At 45.7% G+C, this 24918-nt stretch overlaps 1 protein-coding gene across 2 annotated transcripts in view; it reads left to right on the top strand.

The window, feature by feature from the left end:
• The window catches only part of LOC142589772 (uncharacterized), a 65983-nt gene that overhangs the window by 6591 nt on the left and 34474 nt on the right, over positions 1-24918 (top strand). Inside the window, exon 1 of one of the 2 annotated variants that reach the window (XM_075701362.1) lies at positions 10833-11356. The exons of the other annotated variant lie outside the window; for it this stretch is intronic. The gene's annotated coding sequence lies outside the window, so the exon portion shown is untranslated. Of the gene's footprint in view, positions 1-10832; positions 11357-24918 lie in introns of those variants that run through there. 2 annotated transcript variants of the gene reach the window in all.

Raw genomic sequence — 24918 nt, 5'->3', positions numbered from 1 at the left:
GTCTCCGACATAGCGCATACGACTTCATCGGCCGCTGCCTGGGACGTTGGAAGCGCCGGACTCGTCGACCAATGACATAACTGCCGCCATCTGTAGTAAAGGTTGATAAGTAGCTGGTGCTTGGCACGGCCAGGATAGAGGGGTTCGGTGCTAAGTGTGCGGCCGTGGCAAAGCCTCGCCCATATCGCTCTGGCGGCATTCGATTCCTAGGTGGCTTGCCGCCGCATCTACACCATTGCCACCGCGTCGCCTGCTCTTCGTGACAAATGCAGGATGCGGTTGCTTTTCGCTTCTGGCACTGTGTCAGAAAGGATTTGGTTCGTCGACTTCGACGTGCCCCATGTAGAGACGCACGAAACAGCTTCAGGATGATGCGCTACCGGGAATGATCGCTCGAGAATATCGCCCTTGAATAAAAGTTACCTTTAAACGTGCGCCATCGCGGCATGTAGTACTTATAGTCACCCCAAGAAAGCGTTTGCCAAGCAGACCTTGATGGGTAAGTCAATGTGCTGCTGAAATGTAGCTTGTGCAGCTTCGTCAACTGCAGTTCGCATGCTTTGTGCGCGGTGGCTTGTCCGCGTCGCACTCGCCTGCGGGGCCGCAGTGTACGCTTTCGCTCTGAAAGCTCGGACAGGAAAATGCGTTCAACCACCCTGCGCTCAGCGTTGTGTACTGCACAGCCATTGCTCGTGTTCGAGTACGTATTCGACCACCCGACGGCCACGCAACGCATCGGCATTCTTGCAGCAGCTCAAATCACGAGAGCAACAGGGACAACGCGCGCCGAGAGAGGTGCCCGTCAACGCGCAAATGATGAGTGATTAAGGCACCAGGCTGCCTAGGCGCAACCTAGCGCAACTGAGTGCTCAACAGTTGCGTGCGATTCTACAGTATATTCGCCATATCCACATCATTATCGCTTTGCCGCCAGGTGTACGTGTCGTCTGCATAGGCGCTGCCTAATAACTGTTAATAACAAAACTAGGCAAATCCGCATCGCTACCGCTTTGCCGCCAGGTGCACGTGCGGTCTGCATTGGCGCTACCTAACAGCTGCTAATAACAAAACTAGGCGATTACCAGCGCTGCGACTTTGCGGAGATCACTTTGATAGTATACGCTTAGCATTTATAGTTAAATTAGCCAAAGCGAAATTTTGTTGCAGTTCGCCTTTAATGAGAACCCGAATATCGGCTATCCCCATCTACTGTAGTATCCCCAGCGCTCTCTTCTGGCATTTTAACGATACGTCTAACGTGTTTCGTTCCATCACTCTTTCCACTTTCCTTAACTTGTTCTCGAGCTTCTCTGTTTGCGTGTAAGTTTCTGCCCAGTATGTTGGCGTCGATAGAATGGAATTATTGTACGCTTTTCAACGACAGGGATCAGCTCCCATGGAGTCAGGGATTGGTAATCTCTGTTGTATGCATGCACCTTAACCTATTTTCTATTATTCTGTAAGTTTCCGTAGCATGATTAGGATCCGTAAGTCACCTAGATGAACGTACTCCTGCACACTCTAGAGACTGACTGGCAATCATGCGTTCTGGTTTTCTTGCAAGGCTTTTCGTTAAATCCGTCTGCGTGTGACCTCTTTCACTCCAACGTCACTCACGTTAGTTAGTAGGATTCTTCAAAAAATTTTGGAAGCCGTTTTTCAAGATTGCGGCCCTACCTTTATCTCTCACTCCAGGGATCCATTGTCCCCACCGGCTCTATTTGAAGCATTACCGGGTGTCTCCATGTCAGAGAGTGCTCTACACCAACCACTGAAGATGCCACGTGCCGCCTCTGCTTGTCAACCGCGAGCAAGACACCTGTGTATGGAATTGAGGGCTGAGAGGTATGCATGAAATTCGTTGTTGATTAGCGTATTAATGAGCAGGTGGCCTAAGTCCCTGCCCCCCCTGATGGTGTACTAGCTAGATGGCCAATTGCCGCATATGCCTAAACCACCTGTGCGAATTTATGTGTTACGTTTTGATACGCTGAGCGGATCTGCTTTGTCCCAATCGCATTTCCCGTTGCGAACCCTTTCTTTTTTTCGATCCTGAAGGAGATGCGTGGTGTTCCTCCTCGTTCTGCGGAGATTCAGATTGCTGCCGTATAACGTTGATATTTCGAGGCCGTGCGCAAAAACCGACAACCGCTAAAAACTCTAAAAGGTGATGGATTAGCGCAGCAGAGAAGCAAATCCTCAAGAATGTTTCGCCGCCGACAAAAAGTTCGCACCTTCGTCTCGGTAAATTAGGCTGGTAAATTTTCTTCTTATTCTATATTACCAGCCTTGGTTGAGATATGAGTTCATAACGTGACGTGCTTAATCGATTGATTCACATTGATTCACTAATGAATTGAATAAAACATATTTATATGTATATATTACATATCCTAACGAATAGTTCCTTAGTAGACTAGTCTTGGGCCTGATGGGTAAGGCTTATCCCAATGTCAAGTGCGGTTCAGATTAGCGTGATTAGATTACGAAGTTAGCTACATTGCTACAATTTAATGAGAAATAGATCACCGACCAAGAAAACGGATTTAGTATAGATTTAAATGACGTTTCGGCCCCAACACGGCGGGCGAAACGTATTTTATGTTTCGCTAGCTATCTTTCTCTCGGATTGCGTTCTTCTTTTCATCGTGCCTCTTCCGCACTGAACGGGATTCGATAAAACGCGTGGTTTCATCGGCGTCAGGCTTTCTTACATACTTCAAAGAATATATTCTTATTACAACCACATATTTTAATCCTGGACCCTTCTGTACAGTATTCCTGTATTCTTACGCATTGCAATTTATTTCATCTGGACCTCGGAAGACTCAGGAAGAAACCTTGGAAACGGTATGCACCGTTGCCTATGAAAGTTCGTAACAGCAAACAGATGTGGAAGCAAACAAGGTCAAAGCACTGAGTCATTGCAAAAAAAAAAAGAAAAGTTGAACAGAAATGATCACAAAGGCGCGATGTGCTAGCCCAAAGGCGCCATAGCGCAATACAAGGTCAAGAACACCGAAACAAAATTTTTAAAAAAGCAGCACAGTAAGCTCCGAAAATAGAGGCGGTGGCATTGTCGAAATGCGGCTCCAACGTTCGCAGTAGCGTAAAAGAGTCAACAAAGGAACTAGGCGAATGCTTCTACCTACGCGTGATCGCGCATCGAAGAATCACACTGTGTTGCTGAGCAAATCGCCGGACAGCAGGGAAGGGCAATGTATGCACAAGTGAGTCATACACAGTCCAAGACAGTAGCAACAGTGCTGCACAGCACAGGCCGAGAAACTAAACCTTCGAGACAGCATGTCGTGCGTCATACGCACTGACCTTGCAGCCGGTTTCTCAGGGACATGCGTCTTAAGAAAACGTTCAGTTCACGGTCACCTTCCATTTAAACATTGAAGTATGCGGTAAATACAATATTGTCCTCCCTACGTTACTCCGCAGCAGACTTTAGTGAGGTATATAAAATTTATTTGAAGTTGAGTTTTCTCGATCATTAGAAATAAAGCTCTATACCTTACCCATTTATGCGTAATACAATATTCGGTTCAGTTCAGGGTCAAAATTACGACATTTAGAAATCGCATAGGAAACAAACTTGCATCCCAAGATGAGAGCTGGATAATTCTACACCACGAAGTTATATCGCGGTTCACAAGAACCAATCAAAACTGCATTTTCTGGACTGTTTGTGATCTTGCGTGTTCAATACTTGTATAAATGATGCAGCTCAACATAATATTGAAATGTATAGTTTATTCGCAGCACCTTAGAAATGTGTCCTTTGGTTCAATGCGACTATATATATATATATATATATATATATATACTATGTATGTCGTAATTCTGGCTGTGTTCTGTGGTTCAAGGGTGCTAGGAGCCATGTCGGGCATATTTGCGTTTTTATTTATTTATTTATTTATTTATTTATTTATTTATTTATTTATTTATTTATTCATATACATATATATACATACCTCACAGGCTCCAACTGGAGTATTGCGTGACGGGGGTAAGAGAAACAACATGTAGTGAAAACAGGAGAGCATAGCTAACAAATCAAGCAATTGGATAACGGACGTCGTTTAACATCAAGCAAATGAAGAACAAAAACAACACTCTGGACGATCAGAAACGCGCAGGGCTCATCGAATTCCCGGCAAAGAGCTGAAAACGCATGTACAGCTATAAACTGCTTGCAAGAAGCGAGAATGACGACAGTTGTCACATGGTACAAATGAAACAACGTGTGCGCCTGATTACGGAATCATTTTTTAATGTTTCTCTAAATAATTGCAGATTAATAATTTCTGCAATGTGGCTTGGAAGATCGTTCCAAGTTGCTATCGCCAGAGGTGATGCAGATTTGTTAGATTCATTTGTGTGGCCAAACACACGCGTGAAACTGTGTGCGTTATATAAGCGGCGAAATGTGCGAAATGGGCGGGAAAGAGATAATGTAGTTGCGTGTTGACTGCGAGTAATTTTGTGCAGTAAGCAAAGCAGAGCTATCATCCTTCTAGATTCAAGAGATGGGAGTGATAGTGATTTCATTTCATTTCATTTTATTACCTTAAAGACCCCGTTCGGGGTATTACATAAGGGGTGGTTAACATGTGAACATAGGAAAAGGCAGGTGTTACATTGAAATACAAGTTTCAACAGTTTCTAGAAATTGTGAATGACATGTGATGGCAGCGACATTAATGGGTAATTTCTTTATAGCAGTAACGCTAGAATGCCTACTGTAATCTTTCGTAATGAAACGGGCGACACGGTTTTGAACAGATTCAAGATAATTTATTAAATATTCCTGATGTGGCGACCAGATGGCGGAAGCGAATTCGAGCTGAGGACGAACAAAGGTTCTGTGAACTATTTCACTAGAGGCTGAAGTGGTTTGACGTAAGTTTCGTTTTTGGTAACCAAGTGCGCTAGATGCTTTTGCTGGAACATGTTTTATAATTCCTTTAGCTCCAGCGCCTTAACAGTCACGAAGTATCGCGTATTGTCAGAATCGAAATAAATAAATGAAAATAAAAAAATCCGCATTTCAAATATCCCGTAAAACGGAGACTTACGATGTATAAATTTAGGGCTTGCGTAATTTAGTTGCATTGCGCTTCTCTCGATTCCTGCAAATGTGCTACTTGCAAAGTTAACGCATATTTCGGAGTTTGCTTTCCACACGAGGCCTTATTACCGCTTCTTCTGCCTGTCAGAACATGGATACGGTAGCATGAATTGCCCAAACGGGTTTGGTTGATCTTTCAGAGGAACAGCGGGAGTGGCGCATTTCATATAATGCCTACTACACACGGCAGGTGGCCTATTAAATTAATACATACTAGGTGTTCCTGGAAGAACGCGATATTCGGAAGCACAGGGTTATGCAACCGTTTCGCGCAGCACAGCACTGCCCCCGCTGTGGATGCTTTGCGACTATGGTGTTGCGCTGCTAAAGACGGAGGTCGCGAGAACTAATCGCGGCTGAAGCGGGCGCATTTCTACGGGGGAGAATGCAAAAGCGCCCGTGCCCGGTGCATAGGGGGCCCTTCAAGATTCCCAGGTGGTCCAAATAATTCCGGAGTCTCCCACAATGACGTTTCGCGCAGCACAACACTGCCCCCGCTGTGGTTGCTTTGCGACTATGGTGTTGCGCTGCTAAAGACGGAGGTCGCGAGAACAAATCGCAGCTGAGGCGGGCGCATTTCTACGGGGGAGAATGCAAAAGCGCCCGTGCCCCGTGCATAGGGGGCCCTTCAAGATTCCCAGGTGGTCCAAATAATTCCGGAGTCTCCCACAATGGCGTGCATCATAATGAGATCGTTGTTTTGAATCATACGACACCAGAATTTAACTATTCGGCACGACGCGCAACGTGCTACCCCGATGCGTGCCGGGAAGGCTTTCTATGCGCATGCGCAGCTCCTCGTCACATGCTGACGTGGTCACTCGGAGCCACACATCGCACCAGGCTGAGACATCCGGTGTTCACAAGCTCCATGTCATGCTTCTATTACAATACTGCCTATCGCGAGTTAACGGTGACCGTTATCACCGTTAACGGTGACCAGTATGACCAGATTCGACGGACGACAAATCGTGTGGGACAGCGGGGTGGTGGAGGGAGGTATCAAACGTAACAACGAGATTCAACGTTTGCTGAAAGTGTTGTTTATTTCGTACACAGCTCTCTGATGCAAAGTGTGTCAAGTTCAATCTGACGCCTAATATTTGCCAGAAGACCTAATACCTCATACAAGTTGCAGCAAATTTCTGATAATACTTTTTAGAGTGTATCTTTGTTGACACGTCTTCTCGTTTTTTCTAATGTGTCCGAAGTACTACTCGCACGTAGTGCGCAGATTCATTTTTAGCCTGAGCATCGCTTTCAGAGTAGTTAGGCCAAGTTGTGTCCTTTTCGTAGTCCATATTTTGTTCGTCAGGGAAAAGACCCTCTCCGCAACTAAATTTGTACCTGACAATCATATGAAGTTGTATTCAACGGATGCTTTCATCTTTTCACAAACAACATTATTTCTCTTCCAGTGTTGAAGCAGTTCCATCCCGCGTCCACCAACACATTTCTTCTTAGATTTTCATGCCTCCATCTTTTCGCCGGTAACGTAACGCGAGATGTGACAAAACCTCGTCAAACAAGTCATTCTTGTCAATAGGTACATGAGTGAGCTCGTAAGTTATGCAAAGTGCACTCCTCTGAACGTCAGCCATAACAGACGCAATCAGGAGAGAAGCCAATGCGAAGTTGCTTGTCTCGTCAAACTGGTTGCGCCATCTATCGAGGTACGACGTCCAAGTTTCGCGAAATTCCCTCGCGACATCTACCACAGCTCCTCCTTTCATTTTACGCTGTTCTTCTAATCTTACAGCCCTTGAACGCACACGTGATGGCAGACATGCCTGCTGAAGTGAATAATCCTCTTCGCTTCGCCGCTCATTGAGAGCACTGTGGACTTCCGTGCCCATCCTTGCATCTGGTTCAACTTTTAGCACGGTCGCTTGAATTAGGGAGGCTTGACTGTGAAGAAAATGGACCCATAGCTGTACACCTAAATCTTGAAAAAAATGACTGTCCGAGAGGGGCACATCTATGCTCACAAAAAATAAGAAAAGCAACCTGTCAACGGTTGGAATAATTCTAGCTACCTGATTTTACTGTAGCCCAGAAGTCGCTGGTATTTCACTGCATCCTGACTGCACTCTCAATGATGTTGTAGGCTATACTCGCAACCTATCCGATTTTGAGGATATTGTGATTCACAGGATCTTCCTACCTCGAAAACAAGTTCTTTTTTTCCTGTTCCAAGTGGGCGCCACCAATTTCAACACTGGTATTGTCAGCGCTTAGAGCAACCACATTTGACACCATGTTGTTCCCTGTGAGTGTTTTCTTGATGTAGTTGTTCACCATTGTTAAAGTATCACCTGACAAGCTGTCTGCCTCCCGGAGGCAGACAGCTTGTCAGGTGCGTCTGTCAGACCTGTCTGTCAGACCTGCGTCTCGAGTCATTCAGAAGGTGTCATCACAACACCTGAGAAACAGGGCAGTCATTTCGGGACCGCTAGGGGTCTGGAAAGGCTAAAGTAGAGCAAAACGCCGTCCTACACATAAGTCTTGAAACAGCGACATCTCAGTGGTGAAAGCGGGACGCGTCCTGCCTAAGTACAGAAGTCTAGTCACTTTAGAATTAACATCGACATTTTGACTTTAGCGTGACATTGACAAAGAAAAGTAAGAGAGTCGACAACACAATGCGCTAATTCAGCCCATGCTTCGATATATTGTGGCAATACTAAATTTCTTCGATGCTATCGTGTCGTACGACTTCCAGAAACTTGCGAAGCAGCGTATACCTCTTCCTGTGTAAGCAAAGAAGTCAGGTGAAATACACTTTTCGGGGTTACCTGCTGGCGTGCTTATGCTCACTTTGCACAAAGTTTAGGTTTCGCTGTATTGATTGCCTAGTGCCATGCTTGGTTTCAGTACTTTGCTGTCACGCACAGAATACGCCAGAAGTACAAGTGTACCCGCCGTGGTTACTCACTGGCTATGGTGTTGGGCTGCTGAGCACGAGGTCGCGGGATCGAATCCCGGCCACGGCGGCCGCATTTCGATGGGGGCGGAATGCGAAAACACCCGTGTGCTTAGATTTAGGTGCACGTTAAAGAACCCCAGGTGGTCGAAATTTCCGGAGTCCTCCACTACGGCGTGCCTCATAATCAGAAAGTGGTTTTCGCACGTAAAACCCCAAATATTATTATTATTATTAAGTACAAGTGTTATGCGGCACACACCATATGCACAAAATAAATAAATAAGAATTTTTCATTAAAAAGAAATAGTAACGCCCTCTCTCCCTGTTATGGCCAAACATGATGTCGGGTTTCGCCATAAACGCTTCAGACGCCGTCGTCCTTCCTCTGGTGATGGGAACTGATATGTGTTCATGCGTCACGGCCAACGATAACATCTAGTTTCAATTTCTTCCGGTCAAAGCGAAAAAAATGCTGCACAAAGACACAGCCTTAACTGAAATCTGCCGCGAAAACTCAGCTCTCTTCTAAGTTTTCGCGCGCACAAAGCAGGGCTGTAACTACGAGAGCTATTTGCACATGCCTCTGTAATTTACACAACGTATCGTATATTCCAGGCATATTTGGACAATCCTGTATCGTATTCTGTGAAAACATGAGTGAAAAAATATTTCTATATGCGCAGTAACTCTTCACAGCCCTGTTGCGTAAAGCCTATTGATGTTTTGTGAACTTGTGTTCCCTTATTCTCCAGGGCTAAATATGTATTTATTATGCTACACTAATTATGCATTTATTTAGGTTAGACTAATTATGTATTTAGGCGGAATTTAAAAAAATCTGTCTCTCAAAGCGACGGCCGGCAAACAACGTTCCCTTGATTCCGTCCAGCTACGTGGCATTTCCATATTTTTAAGGTTTGGCTGAAGTGTCGTGGGACACCCTGTATGTATATATATATATATATATATATATATATATATATATAGAGAGAGAGAGAGAGAGAGAGAGAGAGGAGGGAGGTAGGGAGAGATAAGCAAACTACGTCCTCGAGGCATCTTCTAAGGCGAAGTGAACATGCCGCAGCTTGTCGTCGTAGTGCCAGTTGTTGAAAGCAGCTAGCCGCTCGTATGTTTCCAGCCAATTTTCCTGGTCTTCAAACGATGATCCATAAAAGGTCGGTGTCTCCCTGAGCTGTTGTAGAACGACGGGGAACACTGGGGTTGCCATCGGGTTTGCTGCCTTGGCGATCTTCTTGACCGTCTCGGGTAGAAGTCCGTGCTACGGGGGCAGGTATTGTAGCCTGCGGCTTGCTCGATAGCCCAGGATGACGCTGGTGTTGTCTTCACTATCCGAGCTTGGATCACTGCTTGTCGGGGGCGTCCGGCGCATGAACGCAAGGCACCTCCACCAGATGTCACGTGGTAGTGACGGTCAAGAACACAGTAGCCAAACTAATTCTTTATTGGGCGAAACTGTGCGCAGAAAAACAAGCCACACTCAAAGCACAACGACGGCGGCGAACTCAGTCGGAGGTCGGTGAAAATCTGATCTGCGGGGCAAGCGCGTCGGCTTTTATACTCGAGTCGTCGAAGGTTCCAGAATAGTCACTGGGGTCCATGTGTCTTCCAGAAAGTACTACGCAATTCACGTAGCGCACACAATCATATCACACAAGTTTCGGTGAGAGCAGACAACGGATAAAACCGTCGATAACATTGGAGAAACTTCCGATATCTGCAAGCGCATTCTGCTCTGAGCGATAACGATTAACCTTTGTAAACCGGTGAAAAGGAAGCAGTCACCCGAGAACGAATAACACGTACACGTGTCAAGATATATATATATATATATATGCGAATTAGGCGGGGTAGCCAACAGACAATTGGGCCAAATAAAGCAAAGATACATTACTTATTTTAACAGGAAAGCTGTAATAGCCCTAAAAAGAGTCATCAAATGGGATGGAAAGACAATGTACCACCTTTGGGAGATGAGCGTACAGAGTACGCAGTATCAATGCGGTACTTCACTGCTTAAGGTACCACGGCGGCCATCCTGCCGTCGACTTTCTCGGCCTTTTGCGTACCTGTACAACATTGGTCTCGCAAGGCTTAGCCAGTGCCACTCACGGGCATGGAGTTGGATGTGGAACCCTCTTTAAACCACCAGCACCTATTCACTTACATGGGACCACTGGCCATAAAACCCTCGTATGCTACCTCATTGTGTCACGGCTGCCAATCTCGAGGTCCTCGCTGCGTTACGAGAGAGAGGAATACGAGAAACCGAGGGGTTTAAATTTTTTTTTTTGGTTGCAACACTTCCTTGCGCGGAACGTTCGTGCTCAAGCGTCATACCCTACGCCATTTTCTCTATTTCTTCCTCTACTTTCAGCCAGACGGTCAGCATTGCTCGAGCACATTCATTTTATTCTGTCAAGAATGCTCCTTTTGCGTGCGATTTTACTGCAAGTCGAAAGATCTCTTTGTTCCCGCAAAATTGTTTTCGTGCTGCACCTTTGTGCACCTGCCCCACCGGTCCACATGTGCTTCTATTCTTCCTGTCTGTCCTTCCCCCCTTTGCAGCACCTGACACCTGTACGCCCAGGCTTGCTCCTACGTCCTTGCTACTGTTCCGCACTCCTTTGTGCTCCAAGCTATATTTGTTTAGTTTTTTCGAGAACAAGAAGTTTTCCTTAAATGGTCAGTCACGCACTTGGCGGATTTGACTTTCACGCACTGCTTTACCAATCACCCTCATTCCCCCTCCATGTGTTACCGCAAGCTCGGACACGTAACTGGCAACACCAGCGTGCGTATAAATCGTGTGCTAAGCGTCATCAAAATATCTATTCCTGTCTGCAAAAGCTTTCCCGCAACAAAATTGGCTGCATATACCAAAGTCTTATTGCAGTGAATCAATTCATTATCCAACCTACTGGCCCGGTGCATTTGTCGAATGCGACCTCTACTGTGTTCTGCACCCTGGAATATCAATTCTTAGTACTGAATGCGCCATGATACTAAGCTTTGCTGCTATTTCTGTGCTCCTGGACCCTTTTGCTCTCGTCTTACCTTAATACTTCAAAGCGTCATAATTGTTGCGGTGACAATAGACCCACTTCCTTCCTTTCACTTTCTGTAGAAGGCACTTTCGTGCCCCCTTCATTTATTATAGTCGATTCTCATGCCGCTCACGTGTATTGCCTCAAAATTCACCGAAGGCTCACGCCCACACTTCGTCGCCAGCATTCAGACACAATTGTTCCTCAGCGACTGATCCGTGGTTGGTAAGCAGTAGCGGGTTGTCAGAACACATTGTGAACATATTAGGCCTCTTATTCTTCATTATTAGACCTGAGGACCCATCAGGCTAAGCGCTATTCTAGGGGACACTGTGAAAGCGAGTGATGAACTTCTCGTATTTCTTACTCACTCGCGTGATTCTATGATGGATCCTCTATAGTGATAACTGCTACTGACTTTGAGCCAGTTGAAATGTGCTTTAAGCCACTTGCCGTAGTACCTTTCACAAGTTTTCTACAAAGGAAACGGCCTGCTTGTGAAACCGAACTAAGCTGCACTACATAATCATGCAAGTTCACAGAGGCGCCTATATATTGCGTAGGTGAGCGCCAAACCGTTTCTGGGCAGTGTGTCTTACGTACGCCGCACGCGTCATTAATGTTCAATTGCTCCCTTTCTTTAAGGCATGACACAAAGCCAACCTATGTTATCGATGACGCCTACACAGGGCTAGCGCTAAGCCCTCGCGAGGACAGCAATGCCGCCTACAGGAACGGACACGGCACTGATCGCACAGCATATTTTCTGCGCACTTCCCCAGATGGCGCTCATTCTGCACTGCACGAGCAGTTCGGCGTCTGCTGCATACGGAGCCAGAGAGCACTCAACACCAACACCTAAGGAAAGGGTGTTTTCACCGGCTAGTTCGCTCACAATAAATGAGATGGCGCTTTCACAGCACTTAGACTAAAGCCCCTCAATTTTTCAAAAGTAGCGCCATTCTTAGATCTTTCCGACACCCCGCTCACCCTGGTGCCTCCTCCTCCACGCCTCCTGTTTCCCCAGCCTCCTCCGCTCCCCCATTGGCCAATCTGTGTCACGTGGAAGCAGGCGCCGCGCTTTTGTATATTTTTTTCTTTCCAGCGCGGAGCAGGCGCCGCGCTTTTGTATATTTTTTCTTTCCAGCGCGCGCCGACCTCCATTGTTGGGCCTGCGCGACGAAAGTACGGCAGGCGGACTGACGGAGTGCGTTAGCGTAATACAATGTGCAGGGCCGAGAACATAATTGCGATGCCATGCTGCTGCGCCTTCGGTTGCCGCAACAGACACAGCGAGGGCAAAAAGTTTTTTGCTTTGCTGTCCGGCGAACGCAACGCAAAAAGAAGTGTGGAGTCGCAGGATCGGGCGGGCTGACTTCGAGGAAGTGGCAAAGAACGCACGGCTTAATGAAGTAAGGGCCACGGCTATTCACAACCTCTGATTTTGAGCCTAGTTCACGCCTTCCGCTTCGAAAAAGTGTGTTCATGCTCTGCGTGGTTTTTAGCGCGTTGTCTGACTTTCTTTTTTTCGAATGTGCTCTCTTTGTTTCATGTAGTTTCGTCTTGCGGTGAAATGCATGCATCTGCAGCTGGCCTGTGACATAAAAGCGACTTTATTCAGGGTGTGTTTTGAGCTCCACCAGAAGTTCGCACATTCTCGACGCTTTTGCAAGGCTCAGTATGACTTATGATGCAGTCTTAGCTTCGAATGTACGCCCGGATGTATTGATTTGGTTTGTGGTGATCAACTTTTTTAACGTTCCGAAGCGACTAAAGCTAAAAGGTTGTAGTGGATGGCTCCGGATAACTTTATCTAGCTCGCCTGGGGATGTTTAACGTGCACTTTGATCGTAGAGTCGTACGTGGGCCGGTAAATTCCCCGTTGGCGTTTCACAATACTCGCGCGCTAGCGCTGCTTTAGAAGTTGGCGCCTCGGCGCGATTGTATTTCTTCAATAAATTTTATTTACTAGTTGTTACAACTTGTCATTATTTCGTTTTATTGACGGCGCCTCCAGGGCACCAAAGCGGCAACGGGAACACCAAAGCTAGAACCAGGGCTGGATGGGGCTCGCCGAAGCCTGTGCATGCCAAGGGGGTATAAGATCGCAGACAGCCAATTTTGTATGCGAACACTCCCTGCGACGCCTGCATTAGTGTAATGTTACGTGCTCTTCAGAGGCCTCCGTTAGCCATTACATGTGCCTTCCTGGAGCAGTACTTGTAAAAAAAGAAACACTATATCGTCACGATTACCAAAGCAACCCGCAATGAAAAAAACGGCCCTGTTGCCAGGCATTGCTGACCGCACACAGCCGGAATCTCTCATGCGCCGACCGAACAAAAGTGTCCTGCAGGTACATGAATGAACCTACGAAACCACGTACACATACTTTAACGCTGTCAACACCTGAAACTTTGGTAATTACGCGCGTGTTTGAGTACACCACGTGCTTGCGTCGTGTTTCAGCAACACGAACTCTCAACGTCGCGCGCTTTACGCCTTAAATACGCCTTGAATAATGGTAATTTTCTCTATTTCTTCCGCAATTCCAAGACGAAATTCTAAAGGCCAGTTACCGACTGACGAACAAAGATCTCGATTGAAAAAACTGCTCCGCAGGGCTCGAGCGAACTTTTCTGTGGATTTCCTCCCGTAGCGTGTTAGCCGTCGTCTGCTACGGCAGGCCCACCACCGGCGGCGCCACCGTCGAGGCCGCGCCGAGCGGAGGAGGAGGGAAGCGAATGGCGCTACTTTGGAAGATTGAGGGGCTTTAACTTAGACATTTCTTGCCTAGACCCGCCACGTTGCCTCCGCAGCATTTGGATTCGCGGTAGCGTTGGCCGCGTTCCCATAGACCTCGAATGCGACTACGCGTCGGTGCTTGGATTTCAGAGAACGTAAAGAACACTAGATGGTGTTAGCTACCTTGTGGCCCTCACTATCTCTTCGTACAACCCACTGGGCACTTTACGGTCCTAAACTCTACATCTTGCTTTTTTTCTATTGAGTGGGTACCCGTAGGCGCTTGAGTATGGCTGCTTCCTAGTTAGTGAATTCACAATGTGTGCCATTCTTCCATGAATGTTTGTTCTAAAAGCCGATCAGCTGACAGTGTCCTGGGCTTTCTTCGCCTTTACTTTTTTCCATCCCAGCCCAGGAATAAAATGACGCACCGTCATGTCACTCAAAGCAAGATTTCGCTGTATGAAAACAATTTCACACTTTTCCTTTTTTTTATGGCGCTCGTAGTTTTAGGGCATGACTGATGGCCCAATAGCACCGAAAATTTAGTAGACCGTCGCTCGTGCTTGTAGTTATTATTTTTCATGTCTCCACTAACGTCGAGCCCTATTCAATGAAACTAAATGAAATGCACAGCCGCATACTAGAAATGAGTGATGCACTGATGCACCGCCGACGAGAACAACCCCCGGCGCCGGAAATCATTCTGGATTTTGTCTAGAATGCGTTTTGCACCCTCGAAAAGCCGTTTCGGTGCGAAGATTGTGAACTTAGGCTGGATTTCACGGCAACGTCCATGCACCGGCAGTCACATAACGCAAGGAGCCCCATCCAAGCACAAATTTTCATGGGCGTTTTGATGGCGAACGGACTCGTCGCGGCATCTCGCGGCGACCGCGGAATCTAGGGAGCCCACGAATTTCAACTCCGGAACTTTATGGGTGTAAAGTTCGCGTAAAATTTCGATACGAAAGTGGTACTGACATTTAAAATGTCGTGCTTCAGATTTTCAATTCCAGAACTTTGTGGTTTCAATGTTCTTACAAACATTTAACGCCATAAGTGCATTAACTTTTCTAAAGTCGTACATCAGAACATACAACGAGACACGACAAATCAACATACTATCAGACAAGTAGACAAAGCACGCAGCGAGGTCCAATGAGACAAAGTGTTGTGGTGGTACATTTGTGCCGTCGTCACAAAAAAGAACATCAAATTTTTTTTTTCACCTGCTCCAAAGCATCCGTGTCAAGACACCAAAGCCAGCAAAGGTAACTACGTTCTTATCAATTTTTCTACTTTGAATTTTATTCGCGAGGACCCCACACTGAGCCTCTTCAATTTTCTTGTTCCCGGTACCCGCGGGCTGCCAGAGCGCTTGCGTTTTACTCGTGTTGCCCCGACCACTGCGCGGCGCCCTTCGGTGCGCGTTATTTTTTTCTGGCCGAGTGGATTTTCTATTGGCAGAGTTTTGGACGCCTTCTGGCTAGCAGACCACAAAAAGAATCAATGGCCGCTCGCCGCTATCACTGTGGGGACTCGACTGATTGCAGTGCGTTCGCTTGAGAGTGCAACCTCTCCAGAAAGTCTCGTTTCGCAGATGTGCGATATCGTGCAGTATGCGTATGGTTCTCTTTGGACCAAGCGTCTCATGTTTTCTTCGATATTCCTTCGGTAGCCACATTGGGTGCCTAAAATAGGCATTCGATTGTGGCCAACAAGCTTTCCTTCGCGCTTTTTTTTTTCATGTCGGTTCCCCGGCCTCCAAAAGTAAAAAGAACACATAGTTGCGGCGCAGCGTTTTGTCGCATGGTGAAAGTTCGTTTTTGTAGCTTGTTCTTCTGTCTGCGGAAAATAATGGGCCACGAGACGCTTCAGTTGTTAGATACACTAATTATATTATTGTGATACCAATTATGTGGACACTCCAGGCGCATTCCTGCGGTCGCCGTCTCCCTCATGCTCCGTATAAAGTCCTAGAGCGACAGCATCGTCACCGCAAGCCGCATGCTACATGTGCCAGTGAAAGCGTAGGGGGAAGGGGGGAGGGTAGGCATGGCTGAGCCGTCAATAGTGTCTCAGTCTTGTGTTCGCAAGGGACAAAAGCGCGGAGGAAGTGCGCCACCTTCAGTCGCGCGCGATAGAACGGGGGGAATGGAGGGAGGGGTGCGGACCTTCAAATTCAGTGGCCTGTGAATCTGTAATTGCGCCACATGTTCATTAGCGTTGTTTGACGCGTTATATACAGTGACGCTTACTTAGATATGTCCATTTTCTCGAGAATTATACGTACATTTAGATATCTTGTTCCGAGGATTTGTGTATACGTGCGTCGACCTTTGTTTTCCAGTGACACTTTCTTGCCCTTTATCAAGCTGTATCTTCGCAGTTGTATATTCCATTGTGTCTTCACATTTCTAATGTATGAGGGTGAGTCAAATGAAAGCAAGCCAACCTACATATTGAAATAAAGGTTCGGTTGATTATCTGCGAGGCATGCGCGTGGCACAGAGGCATGTCTCATTTACAAAAGTGACACGCAGGTGTGAGGACAAATGTTCTTTAATACTTTCATACACTGGGTTGAACGTGGTTTCGTGACATAATGGATGCTCGAGAAGCTGTAAAGCGTGGCGTCGCGAGGTTTTTGACAGATGAAAGTGTTTCTCAAAAAGAAATTAGTCGCCGTATGGCTGCCGTGTACCATTGAAGATCGCATTTCATTGGCCACTGTGAAGCGTTGGAACAAGCGGTTCAAAGAAGGACGCGAAAGTTGGAAAGACGATCTAAGACCGTGCCAAAGCCACCGTGCAATCACCCCCAACACGTTTGCAAAGATTGATGAGCTGATTAGACAAGTAGGGAGGATAAACATGGATGAACTGGCGGAGCGTGTGAACATCAGTCACGGTTTGGTTCACACCATATTTCATGAACATCTCGCTTATGTGCTCTTGTATGCGCAATGGATGCCCAAGATTTTGAACCACCACCAGAAGACGGAGAGGTTCGGCGCTGCCTAGACTCATCTGATCCGGTATCACAATGAGGGTGACGATTTCTTGTCTGCAGTTGTGACCGGAGACGAATCATGGCACCATGGCTATGAACTTGAAACAAAACGGCAAAGCGTACAGTGGAAACATTCCGACTCACCGCCCCCAAAGGGAGCAAAGGCCGTCATTTCCGCCGAAAAGGTGTTGTCGACTTTTTTTTTTTCGATCGTCAGTAGCCAGAAATTTCGTTCGGTGGGAAGGCTCAAGTTCCAGCTCAGCCTGCTCCTAATAGAATTTGTTGAGGGATCAAATACATTAATAATAACTGCATCACCATTGCTAAACTAATTAGATGCGGCAAACTAATTCTGTAACGCTATGCATTATCAACACATGTAAACACATGTAAAATATGTATTTTTACTTGTATGTTCCAAAAAATTGTGCAGGAAAGAACTGATATCAATGCTTCCAGCTTTTTTGTCTATTTAATAAGTAAAGAAAATATCACACGAACTTTACAACTAGATCAGTTCGAAATCAGCAAAGCAGTGCATGAAGCTCATATGAAAAACGGGGATGCCATAAAACGAACATATTGAGGACACATACTTAATGCAACTTTGTAATTGAAAAACCTTGTCTATATGAGGGGAAGGCACAAAGTAAAGGGACTTTTGAGAAAAAGTGCATATATTTTAATGATAGAAAACTGAAACATACATAATTTTTTATACGCAACCTCCCTGCACTTCAAGGCACTTTGCCCAACACAAGTTGATTTTTTTTTATTCCGTTGGAGAAAAAAAGTTTTTCAGATTCACCTGTAACCAATTTCGCGCCGCATCAATGACTTCTGCGTCGGCTGCAAATACTCTTCCCCTGAGCTCTTCCTTCAATGGTGCAAACATATGAAAATCACTTGCAGCCAGGTCTGGAATGTATGGCGGGTGTTCCAGCAATTCGATTCCCAACTTGATCCTGTATTGTTTCGGCCCTCCGTTTGGCAGAATGTGGCCGAGCGTTATCTTGCTGTATGATGACACGTTTTCGCAGTTTTCCACAACGTTTGGATCTGATTTCAGGCTTCAGTTTAGTTCGCAACACATCACAATAGTTCTCGCTGTTCACAGTTTAGCCTGTTGGAGTGAAATGAATAGCTACCACACCTTCCATGTCAAGAATAGTGTTAGCATAACCTTCCCAGCTGTAGGTCAATGTTTAAATTTCTAGCAGTGTTACCAAACCCTAGTGCGAGAAATTGCAAAAGTCCATTTACTTTACGACTTCCCCTCGTATTTTTGTACACATGCAACGGACATGTAAATATCTCCCTGACGCTGACGCTGTTCCAATGGATTGCGCAGGAGTAGCTGTCACCGGTAGTGTATTGCGAGTAATTGCACCACAAATATAGTCACCACAGAGAGAACATCAGTTCTGGGAAATATACATTAGAAATGCAAAGATCCAATGGAATAAACAAATGTGAAGATACAGGTTGATAAAGGGCAAAAAATTCTCGCTCGAAACAAAGTTCTGTGGATGTATACACAGAACCTCGCAACAAGATGTATCAATATACGTATAAGTCTTTATTAAACCTAGGTATCTAAGCAAAAGCCACTGTATGTAATGCGTCAGCCAAGGCAAATAAATAGGTTGCGCAATCGCAGATTCAAAGATCACAGAATAATTGTGCCCGCTCCCCCCTCCTTCCGCTCTCCCTGATGCATCGTTAAGCAGCCTGCGCCGTAGAAAATCCGGCGACGGCGTCCGGCGTCATTTCCGTAAAAAGATTTTCGCACCACCGGTACCCAGGCCATCCACGTGATGCAAAGAATTTCCTGAACTAATTTAATTTCTCAAGCTAAAATAACTGGAAAATTCTAAACTATGACATACACACAACCTACAGACATGATAGCTCTCCGATTATAATTTGCCTACACAAGAGAACATAATTATGTTACGCGAAAACTCACGGCGGTAAAACTGCGCAAAACTACGAATGCATTACGACGACTGTGTACGACGATGACGCAATGACGACGATGGCGTCACAACTGTTTCACATTTACGATTGCAAGCGACAGCGGGATTGCGATGGAACGACGAAGGAGGGATGTCAATGGAGATAAGGCGGTATGATGACTTCAGCATGACGACAACGGAATAACGTCTTTGGAAAGATCACTCAATCACGACAACGTGACATCCACGCCATCCGATAATGAGACCACGACAACTGTATTCTGATGGTGGCGTGATGGCTACGGCACGGCGGGAGTCGGATGACAAAGCTGCAATGATGACGACGGAGCAGTCACCACGGCAGCATCACGACCACGAGCACATACCTAAAGGCCGAAGCTAGCAGCCAACTTAAGTCGCTAGGTTCGCATAAAAGGATAGATAGATAGATAGATAGATAGATAGATAGATAGATAGATAGATAGATAGATAGATAGATAGATAGATAGATAGATAGATAGATAGATAGATAGATAGATAGATAGATAGATAGATAGATAGATAGATAGATAGATAGATAGATAGATAGATAGATAGATAGATAGATAGATAGATAGATTCAAGTAGGCGTAGAATGGCAATCACTGAAAACCTCCGCGAAGATTAAAATGGAGTCGTCTGTCTCTTCGATCACAACGATGAGCAAAACTTGAACAAGGTGAATGCAGGAGCCAACGTTTCGACAAGTGGACTTGTCTTCTTCAAGGCGACCTACGTTTTCCTCGCCACAGTATATATAGGTGGGGTTCTTCTAAAGGGGAGAGGGTGGGAGGTGGGAGGGGGCGGAAACGAGGGAAGGTGTGTTAGCGTGTCGAATTGAGAGTAAAAGAACGTGGTGCACAAGGCCAAAGCCAGGGCCACCCCTGACCCTGCCCCCCCCCCCTCGGTCTTTTAACCCACGCATGTTAACCGGCGTGTCAAGGGCCTCTGACACGCCGGCTGAAAAAAAAGAGGGGGGGGGAGGAATGGAAAGGAAAAAAAGAAAAAGGAAAAAAAAAGAAAAAAAGGCGGGGGGATACGCCACGAAATCCAACTAGGTGTTGTTGCGTATAACTTGAAGCTTAGCATAGCCAATAGGTTCTAAAGCTCTCTTTGAAACGTTTATGCCTATTGGTTGCAATGTCTTGAACTTATGGATAAGGTATCATTCTCTGCATTTTCTTTCTCGTAACGGAAATTTGGCTGTAAGATGTAGAGTTTAAGTTCATCAAAGTTATGACCTGGTTGGCTTAAATGCTCGGCGACGGCTTTGGGAAGCTTTTTGGCTGTGTCCGCGCGGTGTCCGTTTAATCTGACGTTCATTGATTATCCTGTTTCACCGATATATTGTTTCTTACAGAAGGAAGATTCAGGCATATAAATCACATCCGAACTTGTACAAGTGAAGCTTGATTTGACTTCATGTGTACAACTATTTGCGTTGCTTTCTTATTTTAATGTCACTTTGAAGATGCCTGCAGGTTTTTCACCTAGGGCGATAACATGCTTTTATTACGGGGGAATGCTGTTGGCTGACTTTTGCGTGCACTAACATGTCTTTAAAGTTCCTGTTTCGGCGATAGGTAACCCTAGGTACATCCGGGAACGCTTTTCGAAGACGCTCGTTACTTTATAATATTGGGTGGTATTTTCTTAGGATGTTGTTTATGTTTGGGAGTGCATTAGAATATGTTGTTATAAAGGCCGGTGGTCTGTCAGATTCTAGTGTGGGCTGTCTCTTCGCCAATTCGACTGTCTCTCCAATCTCGACGCGCCATCATAAGCTCTATCGAGAGCAACTTGGGGATAGTTCCTTTCTGCCAGCGTTATTTTAAGGTCATTTAGGTGGTGGATATAATCGTGGTCTTCGCTGCAGATTCTTCTTATACGTTTCGCTTTTCCGACAAAAATTCCTTGCTTGCAATGTCGCGGGTGATGACTGTTGTAGTCTAAATATTGCTGGCTATTTGTAGGCTTCCGGTAAAGTGTCGTCCTCAGTTTTCCGTTTTCTGTGTAGACCATCGTGTCCAGGAAGTTGATCTGACTAGGAGAGTGGTGAGCAGTAAATTTAACACTCAGGTGAAAGCGATTGAAATGGCTAATTAAGTCGGTTAAGGCGCTTGTGCCGTGTTCCCATATTATAAATATGTCGTCAATGTAACGAAGGTAGGTGTGGGGTTTTAAAGGGTAGGATTTCAGCAGGTCTGCTTCAAGCTGTCCCATGAAAATTTTCGCATACGTGGGAGCGAATGGCGTACCCATGCTAGTTCCGAAAATTTTCAGGTAGTGTGTAGAATCGAATTCGAAATAGTTGAGCGTGAGAACTAACCTAAGGAGCAATAAGTAAACTTCACGAGCGTGCGCTTGGGGATTGATTGCGAGGGATCTAGAAACGGCTTCAATTCCTTCACTCATGGGAATGTTGGTGTAAAGGGCAGAAATATACAAAGTGACTAGAATAGCGCGGTCGGAAAGGATTTGGTTGGCGTTCATGCCGTCGATAATTCGAAGGAAGTGCGGCGTGTCTTGAACGAAAGATGGGAGGGTGGTGGGTATGTTTGACAGGTCGTGATTTAAGAATTTAGATAATGACTCAGTAGGTGCGTTGTTATTAGACACAATAGGCCGACCTGTGATTTCTGCTGTAAATATTTCTTCCGCCGAAACTTTATGTATTTTAGGAAGAAGATAAAAGCAGCCGGCTCTTTTGTCTTTGGCATCATGAAGCGATATTCAGATTGCGTGATCAGTTCTCTGGACAGGACCTCCGCTATTGTGTTTATCACAATATTGCTGTAATCTGAAGTTGGGCTAGAGTCGAGTTTTCTGTAATGGGTGTGGTTGCTCAGTTGTTTAGAGGCCTCATTCTTGTACTTTTCTATAGGCCAGATTACGATACTGCCGCCTTTGTCTGCTGGTTTTATTACAACATCATTCCTTTTCGCAAGTTCTTTAAGGATTTGGTGTTGAGCAGGGGTCAAATTTTTGCGTTTCCGGCAATGCCGCGTTGACTCTAGAATTTCTTTTGATATCAGTTTTATGTATGAATCGAGGTCTGGGCACTGTTCTGTTTCCGGTGTTCACGTGCTAGGTTGTCTAAGAGAGTCTCTATCTTCTTTTCCTACATCTGGTCTATCTAAAAAGAACTCCTTGATGCGCATGCGTCGTGAAAACTCTGTTATATCTTTGTGGAGTTCGTATTCGTTTACTGCGTTGTTCGTCGTACAAAACGTTAGACGACGTTTCAGGAGATCAACTTCTTCGGGGCTTAGACTCTGGGATGTATCTACTACATTTGTGAAGTGCTCTGGATGCTCGCCTGTAGGACTGTCGGTGGAGCTACGTGGTGCAGGGGTTACATTAGTTTCTTTGGGTGGATATGCAGCTCTAATATCTTTGCGCTGGTATTTATCTAGTAATTTTTCCTCCTTAGTTCGGACGAATTGTTTAAGTTCTCTTCTTCCGGTTCAGATAACTTTATGCTGTCGAGTTGATCATAAATTACCATAAGTTGTTCCTTGCAGTGTTCTTCGAGAATGTCAATAAGGGAGAGCGATGTATTTTCTAGGACAGCATTCCACTTTAATAATAGCCTGGAGGGTAAAAAACCGAGGGCGCATCTAACCTTAATTCTGAGACCTTTTGGGATTTTCCTCTGTTTAATGCTGCTAGTGTCAGTTTTTAGGTGAGCTCTGTAATATGTTTGTTTGGTGACGAGTTTGCGGGATTGGAGGAAAGGGCGAGAGTTGTTGTTGCGTGTGCTATCCCTAATGCGTGGTAGTCATTTCTGCTTGCTTCGGGCAGACCTCCGGGGCGAAAAATCTTCAGGTGGTGTCTTTTTACGCTTACTTTTCTTGTCGAGGCCTGCACCGATGTCTGTATGTTTATTTGTCTGCGTATCGGTTTGCTTATTAGTGTATGTAGCTGTTTGCGTGAAGGCTTCGCGGGTGGTTTGGGCCTCCGTATGCGCGGATGTTGTAAAGGTGGTTTTGGTTCCGCGTCCACCGTCTGTGTAGATGCTACTTGGGTTCTAGCTTCGGTGGAACGTTCGTGCGAGCTGGTGTTGAAAATTTCAGGTGTGTGTTTCTGTGATGAAGCTAACTGGGACGCAGGATTTATTGGTGTTGTAGGTTGCGTCGATTTAAAAGAGCCCCTGAGCCTGTACTTGATGTTGTTAGCCATTACCTTGACGCCAAAAAAATTGGGGTGCAGTCCGTCCCGGGCGAGCAGAATGTCGGCGTCCTGGTGTATTTCGGCGTGGTGGATGACATCGACGTTTTCGTGTTGCATTCCAATGTCAAGAAGAAAATAATTGAGCTTACTTGTCCCTAGTGCGTGAGCATTTATGCCCGAGTGCGAGAGCATTTATGTCATCCGTGTCTGTGTAAACCCCAATGTCCCATATCACAAAATAGTACCAGAACCGACAACATGGGCTAGGAGATGTTTTATTCAAGTATAAGAACACTCCCAGCGAAGTTTAGCCGTCATCGGCGCCGGCGTCGCCATGAGGCGACGTACATATTCAGCAATATGTTTCCATATAAGATGCCATGCTGTATGAGATGCGGTATATACGCGTTATATTGCCACACCCTTCTGTCACTAAAGTTGCTCCTGCAAGGTTGTACATACTTGACAAATTTACTCCTCAGAATTTTGGGAATGACAGCCGACAAACAAATGTCATAAAGCAAGACACCAACAGCTCACGCCTTTTATCTTCACTCTTCTCAGACCTCAATGTTAAAAGTGCGAAACAATAACAGAGATCAAACCTGAAAAAGATGTAATTTTATTGGCTCTGCTGTGCACTATATCACAGATCGGCTCAGGAAAGAGGTTTGAAACATACCCGATACGAAAACGGTGCGTAAGGTCGCTAAGAAAGACGTTGACTTTACTTAATAAATATAAATGAAACTGTCTGATTGCACGATCCAAGCAGGGGAACTCTAGCACAACACCTCGTTTTTACTTAGCTTACATTTACTTCAATTCATACTGCCACTACCGCTACGAGCCTTACACTTGGTGTAACTTTCTAGCGTGTTGCTATCGCATTCATTGCTTTACCCCTATGTTCAAACTGTTATATCTTTCATCGAATCGATCTATGCCACTCATCGCCTGCCCCAGCCTCCATCTTCACTGTGCTAAACACGGCGCCCAGTCATGCGATCATCAAACACAACACTCGATTGGAACCTACACTTCGCACTCGCACCCAGAGCCACCAGTAAGAGAAGCTCAGGCAAGATCCTGAAAGCCGGATGAAATTTCTAGTGCCTGGGTACTGTCGGACTTGGCAGGAAGGCATTTCCCCCTGAACGCGGCGATACCCGAAGCTTGTAATAGACCACAATAGACAAGCTATTACGACGAAAGTTAACGGACAACAGGGTCTTACGCATCGCTCCACCGCACATTCGAAGCGCTGGACGTAATGCAACGACATTGTATATAGGCGCTTTTCCGAAGATGAGAGACTAGACAACTCTATGAGCCCTTTTAAAGCGTATCTTCCGTAAAATACGTGAGGGAGAAAAGGCCATGTGCGTGGATTTTCATGTCCTGATTCCCTTTTTTTTTAATGTTATTCAGAGCAATTCGTTGTTCTTAAGACTAGCTCATCTGTATACCAAACTATGGTCTTAGGCTACACGTCTCTTCAACGCACCGCTTCGTCGGAAATAGATATGGCTGAGGAGCCCTACGACCCAACACAACTTAAGACAGGCGCCAAGATCATATATGCCTGCAAGCTCCTTACTGATGAGTGCAACCACCCGCTACAGTTGGTGCCTATACACCTAGAACAATCCACCGCAGAAAATACTTGACAGGCCATGATTTACAGGACTTTTCTTATGTTGGAGTATACCTTGCCTCATCCGTCAAGTAGAAAGGTCATCGAAATAGTTCTCCCTTTGTACAGGAAAAAAAAATATTTTTTGTATCTTTTGTTTTCTTTTTGGGGGGGGGTGGAGGGGGGCCAGGTGAAAACACGCTGGTTGTTGAAAAAGACAA

Source organism: Dermacentor variabilis, chromosome 8 (assembly GCF_050947875.1).
Source record: "Dermacentor variabilis isolate Ectoservices chromosome 8, ASM5094787v1, whole genome shotgun sequence".
NCBI lineage: Eukaryota > Metazoa > Arthropoda > Arachnida > Ixodida > Ixodidae > Dermacentor > Dermacentor variabilis.
This window is presented reverse-complemented; position numbering and strand designations above follow the sequence as displayed.